This window comes from Lucilia sericata, unplaced genomic scaffold (genome assembly GCF_015586225.1).
Source record: "Lucilia sericata isolate MDLA Ls3-8-SP2 unplaced genomic scaffold, ASM1558622v1 Contig000832F_arrow, whole genome shotgun sequence".
Lineage (NCBI taxonomy): Eukaryota > Metazoa > Arthropoda > Insecta > Diptera > Calliphoridae > Lucilia > Lucilia sericata.
Window position 1 is genome coordinate 183,823 of NW_023994824.1, and position 7,382 is coordinate 191,204.

Below are 7,382 nucleotides of genomic sequence, written 5' to 3' on the forward strand. Positions count from 1 at the left end.
ATAAAAAATTAGTTTAGATTTTTAGGACAAGTATAAATCAATGAAATTCAATTATAAGATGTTTAATCAATCATTAAAAAATATGAAATATAGAAATTGATGAAATAACACAAAGAATTATTAAAAAAAACGCACTGAGTTGTCTTTCAAAATCTTTAACTGCCAAAGGAGAGCGACTTGTATCCAAGCAAAAACCATTGAAGTCCTCATTTTTCTTCTCCATAGTCCATATACGAACTTAAAAGAACACTATGTTTAAATTTAGACCTCTGAACAGCCCTTAGGTTGCTTGGAAACAATATAAAGTGAACTATCGTGTGGTACGGGAAAAATACTTAATTTAGATATTTAAAAATAGAGGCGGTTCTCATCACCTAAGATCCACAAAAGCAATATTTTTCAGCTAATACATACACGTATATATAGTTAGAACCCAAATCAAGAATAACTATCCAAATCCAACTACGCCTACTGTATTTTATTCATAAAATAATGCATTCAAAATATGATGTAGAATATCAAGATTCTAGCATGTAATAGTTCTATAGTGGTATACGGTGATATCCCCATACTTAGAGTGGCTAGGATGGTACTTAGTGTTAGCTTTATTGAATAAGAATCAATATTATACAATTCTAAATGAAATTCACACAGTACTCCCCAAATAGATGGGGTTTCCGTAATGTAGTTTTTGTTTATCAATACAAAATGACCAAAAACCCAGATTATTTTTGTTATAATCTATAGATTTATACCCCACTGAATTTTTTTTCTAGGTCCAAATCTATTGATTTCCTAATATATCATGTATCCAATTCAAAATTACTTATTATTTTCGAAATTAAATCAAAGAAACGATAGATTTCAAGTTAAGTCAAATATTGAAAAATTCTTATAGGTATATAGGATATTAAATCGGTTAAGAAATGTTCAAACTTAGTCGTTGCACTACTAAAATATCTAAAAAATGTTATTCTAATACATAGGAGTAATAAAAATATTAAATTTTATAAAATAATGCAGCAATATTAAAAAAATGAACAAAAAACCTAAAAAAGCAAAATACTTTATTGACCTTAAAAATTAACAATACGTTCACATTTTATCAAAAATCTCGTTAATTAATTTCACGATTTTGCTTTTTATGGTAGAAAATTAAAATATAAGATCATACATACATACTCTAGTATCACGACAAAATTCTGCATTATTACCTTTTTGTAATCGTAAATCCATCTACGAAAATTTATGAGAGTTAAGATAAAAAACAACATAAATGCTTCATTATTTTTAACATAAATACTTACTGATGTAGGCTTTTATGTGGTCTGGCATGCCCGACTATAAATTCTTACTTGCAGGGTGCTGCAATACTCTCCCCACTATAGTGGTGTAGGGTATAAAATATAGTCCAATTAAATTAGAAAAAAGTTTATACTGAATAAGCAAATTTGAGTGCCGAATTCCATCCAAATCGAAGAGGCTGGGATACGAAACCTATTCGAACTATTTGAAAATTACCATATAGTTACAAAATTTAAAATATTAACTAAACGACCACAATTATATGTGTATACAGCAAGTATTATTTGAAATTTGATGCCTTTCTTATTTCAGTATTAGACATATAGAAACATTCATGTGTATATCTTTCTCTTTCTTTTACTCTCTTTTATTTAGTATTTACTATGTCCAGCTCCAAAAATACACACATGTGACTTAGCAGAAAATAAAAGTAGCAGAGGTTTTGTTTGTCTGTATGTATGTACATATTTACTATTTGAAGGCATAACTAACGATTTGATAACAATTTTATTTGTTAACCCCTGAACATTTTTAGGGGAAGAAAAACATAATTTCGGCATTTATAGATTAAAATTACTTTCAGTTTAAGAGTGGGTGGTACAACAATACTGGATTGGTCATTTTCAGATACCCTTTTATATGTGTTAAATTTGTATGTACCTATGTGATAGGTTTGTATATTATAGTTCACCAATGTTTATTTAAAAAAAATGGAAATTCTTTTACTATAAATACATATGCATGTATGTATGTATATGAATAAAAAATACTATGCTCCAATTGTGCAATTATAATTTATAACAGATTATAAAAATTTAATTACTACATTGGAGCTCCTATGTATACATATACTACATATATAAAATAAAAAGACCAATTTTTGCAAATTGTATTACATATGGGCAATACCATATCATCGTTCGTGACGTTCCACAATGGTATAGAAAAAAATTTTGGGAAATAATTCTGTAACATCTAAACGGTTAGTCCGATTTGAATGAAATTTTGACATGTGAAAGAAGAGGTGTTGTTGACAAGTTTTTAAATTAATTTGATTTTTTGCTTTTCTGAAAACTTTGAGAAAACAAACAAAGGTACCAATTGATGAACGAAAAAGTACCCAAATGTTCTTTTTTATATGTTAAATTTCAATAAGAACGATGTGTGTTTAAGTTTAGTATAGAAACTATACCTATAGAATTTATAGGTTCAATTTTATCGAAAATTGAAAAAAGTACCAATTGAACAACCAAACCAACCAAAAAGGTCTCTCATACACATTTTTTCAATCAGGACCCTACGTTCTTGATTTTTAGTTTCTAGCAAAGAATAATAAGAAGTTGGACTATGACATTGTTTTACAACAATAACATTTCCTTCTCTTCACAGACGAGTTCTGTGTAAATTCAACACACTTGTGAGAACTCAATTCTCTCACAATACTTCAAAACTTTTTCGCAAAAATACCGGGATAATAGGACTTGAAAGACGTTTTTTCACAAACACATAACTATTTTTTAATTTTTTACACAATTTTATCGCATTTAACAATCCGAAATATTTTTATTTTTCACAAACTAAAAAAATATTTTTTTAATTTTTTTGACAGTTAATTTTTGTGTGTTGAAATTAAAATTGATAAAACAAAGTTGTATATTTTGGTATTGAAAATGAAAAAATTATTTAAAATAAACTTATTTTTTTGCAAAAAAAGAGATTTAAAGTCCGAAAAATATATTTATTAAATGTTTATTGATCAGATGTGGGCAAAATAAAGTAAAAAATCTGCGAATGTAGAAATTTAAATGTTATTTATTTTTCCTAAAATTTTTATGTACGATTTTATGCAAGTATGTTTGTTTGGAATGTGTGGTGAAAGTGGTTGGAGCTCCAATACTAATACAAAAATTCTACCAATACATACTTAGAGTTAGGTACCGAATGACAATTCCTTTACGTACCAACTGACAAGCCCCAATTTCTTTATATTCTTTGGTTTCTAGGCTCAAAATTATCAGTAAACAACGGTAAAAAAAATAATAAAAAGTTTTCTTTTTTAGGTTCTCATTCACTTAGGATGCTTCGTGCTTAATTTTAGTTCAATATTATAGAAAATTCGTTGAATAATAAAAAAATGTACTTCTTACAGATTACACAGTGAGACAAAATAAACAAAAATTGAAATACCTGGGAAGTGATACTATTTTTCTGAAAGGTGAATGGGAGTAGAACAAGAATATGTTTTTGAAATTTGTCAAACACCTCCAAAATCTTGAGTTACGGGTAAAAAACCGGTTTTTCGTTCCTTTAGGCACTTATAAGTCAGTAACTTAGTTAAATCTGGACCGATTTTAAGTTTCTCCACGGATTTAGAAAGCAGAAGCTGAGGCCTTTATAATGACATATATAACGTTTAAGTAACCTGGAGAGATATGTGTGAATTTCATCAGCAAACATATTTTTTATTTAAGTTTTGCACCGTTGTTCAAGTTTGGAGACGATTTTTGAAAGTATTTTATATAGGAACTGTACTATTTATTAATTGATTAAAAGCCCATGTCTATTCATGAGAAAAACGCAATTTTGTTTTTAAAAATCCGTTAGATATTGACGACGTTATTGATCTTTTTCTTACTGGCATTAGGGCCAAATAAGGTCCAAACAATACAAAAATCGGTATAAATGAGTTTGCTGCAATCTTTAGTGATACTGCTGATTCTTTAGACAACACGGTGTTATTTGATCCTAGTCCCCATACAAACCCTCCTTTAGAAAATGACTTGAATTCCAGAATTCTCCTCTTAATATTAATATCACGATGAAATTCAGATAAATAACTTTAATATAAACATAAATCCTTACAAAAATTTTTCGAGGATCGGCCTATTTTTAACCCTATCCCCCATATAAAGCATCCTTCAGAAAATCAGTTTGTGAACATTTTTGTATTAAGAAAAAGATGAATAACGTCGTCAATTTCTAACGGATTTTTAAAAACAAAATTGCGTTTTTCTCATGAATAGACATGGGTTTCTAATCAATTAATATATAGTACGGTTGATACCAGTTATGATTATATCTAAAATGTGATTGCTTTTTATACCCTCCACCACCATCAGTGGTGATAGAGGGTATATATAAGTTTGTCATTCCGTTTGTAACACTGAGAAATATTCATCTGAGACCCAACAAAGTATATATATTCTTGGTCCTTATGAAATTCTGAGTCGATTTAGCTATGTCCGTCTGTCTGTATAAAACACGCTCACGTTAAAACGAAGCAAAGTAAATCAACCAAATTCACCGAAAATATTCATTATTGCCCTAAGCAGTTTGGTATTGAAAATGAGCAAAATCGGTTCATACCGGGAAAAGTTATCAATCAAAAATTAAAACAACCTCGAAAAAAATAGGCATTTTTTACACATTTTGATGTAATTTTCTTGAAAACTATGAAAGGTACTTCCATTAAAATCACCACACATTCGTTTCTGCATAAGATCTTGATTCCTACTGAAAATTGTAAGAATCGGTCCACAATTTCATATACCTCCCATACAAAAGTACATATTGCCGGAAAATGAGTTTTTTGTTAATAACTTCCGTCACAATGTTGATATCTTCACAAAATTTTACAAATTAAAATCTTATGTCAACAGAATTGATCCAGAGAAAAACTTTTTTGGATCGGTCCATAATTAGACATAGCTCCCATACAAGGTCCCCTCCCGAAAATCACTTAAACGCACAAATTTCATTACTAAATTAAGATATCCATATAAAATTTGGTACAAGTATTGCTCTCACATACAGAAATATTGTTATGAATTTTTTTTCCGATCGGTCCATAATTGGTCATAGTCCCCTCCCGAAAATGACTTAAACGCGCATAACTCATTACTAAATTAAGATATCCATATAAAATTTGGTACAAGTATTGCTCTTATATACAGAAATATTACTTTGAAATTTTTTTCCGATCGGTCCATAATTGGTCATAGCTCCCATACAAGGTCCCCTCCCGAAAATCAATTAAAACCACATAACTCATTAGTAAATGAAGATATCCATATAAAATTTGGTACAAGTATTGCTCTTATATACAGACATTTTACTAAGAAAGTTTTTTTGGATCGGTCCATAATTGGTCATAGCTCCCATGCAAGGTCCCCTCCCGAAAATCACTTAAACGCGCATAACTCATTACTAAATTAAGATATCCACATACAAATTTGGTACAAGTATTGCTTATATGTACAAAATTTTACTGTAAAATTACCAAATAGTGTTACCCATAAAATATTTGGCATAAATACTATTTTTGTACACATAAATTTTATTTCAAAATTTTTTCACGATCTGTCTATCACTTAAACGCACATAACTCATTACCAGGGAAACCAAAATATGCAAATGCATGTTTTTTGTGGTGCGTCGTATGGACTCATGGATAAGATATTTACACGTTTCAGACTAATTTAAGAATTTTGGCATCGATTTGTTAGAGCATATTTTTGCATATTTTACCCATAAGAGCATAATTTTGCATGATTTGACTTTTGTAGCATATTTCAGCATATTTTCGAGTTTTTAGAGTTTTTCGCTTTTTTACATTTTTGTACATTTTTAATTTTCTTTTCAAAACTTATTTAAAAAAATCAAATTTAATTTTTTTTTTAATTTTTTTTTTTTAATTTTTTAGCCTATTTTACAATTTTGAAAAAAAATATTTTCTTTGTAGAACTTGAAAACTCTAAAAAATACATTAGTCTCATGAAAACCAATGTTATATTTTTTATTCAATAAAGCATTAAATTTTAAATCGGACATAAAACCGATTACTTTGGATTTCATGACACCAATCCATTTTTATCGTTTAAAAAACTAGTATTGATAACACTGTAAGTATGTCAAAAAGACACAGAAAAACTCCGAGACACCTAAACTTAATTTTGGGTCGTAGAATCTAGTGGCTTACTCCGTTTTGAAAATTTAGGTCAAAATCGGGAGATATTGTGTTTTAAAGTATGAACTCTTTATGAGGTGATTTTTTAAATTTTTGAAAAAAGTTTTCACGCATAGACATACGAACTAATTATAAAAAGCTAAATATATGTATATGCATAATTAATCCATAATTTTCTATGCGTGAAAGTTTTTTTAATTTAAATAATCAAAAAACACCTCAGAAACAGTGTAAACTTTAAAATCCAATATCTCCCGATTTCGACCTAACTTTTCAAAACGGAGTATGCCACTAGATTCTACGACCGAAAATTAAGTTCACGTGTTTCGGCGTCTTTCTGTGTGAAGCTATGAATACAACTGGAAGAAATGTGTCAAACTTTGTCGTTTGAAATATGTTTTTTGGGGACCAAATGGCTTCATGTTATTTATTGGTTATCTGAACGTAAAACAGAGTTCTATTAAACTAGATCTTCAAACTAACAGATTAATCAATTATAAAAAATCTAGTAGGATGAAATATGACATTAAATATTTATTATTTCATTACAATTTCAGTCTTTTTAATCTTTTCAATGTTAAAATAATATTTAAAATAATTATTTTTGGAGCATATTTATTAAATTTTAAGAGCATATTTTGAGTTTTTTAAGACATATTTAAAGCGCTTAAAACACTTTTTTTAGAGCATGTTTTCGGTTTCCCTGCTCATTACCAAATAATGATATCCATACATTTAGCAAAAATATTGCTCTTATATACATAAATTAAACTATAAAATTGTTTTACGATCTGTCCATATTTGGTCATAGCTCTCCAGAAAATCACTTAAATGAAAATGAAAATCACTATTCATTACCAAATAATGATATAGATACAGAATTTTTAAATTTTGTCTTTATATACATAATTGGTAGGGATGCCAATCCCGAAAATCCCGGGATTTTTCGGGATTAGAAAATCCCGAATCCCGGGATTTGCAAAATAAATCCCGGGATTTTTTCGGGATTAGGATATCCCGAATCCCGGGATTTTTCAAAATGAATCCCGGGATTTATTACTAAAAAATTTTTTTTAATTCTTTTTTGAGCCATAATTTCATTCAATTCGCT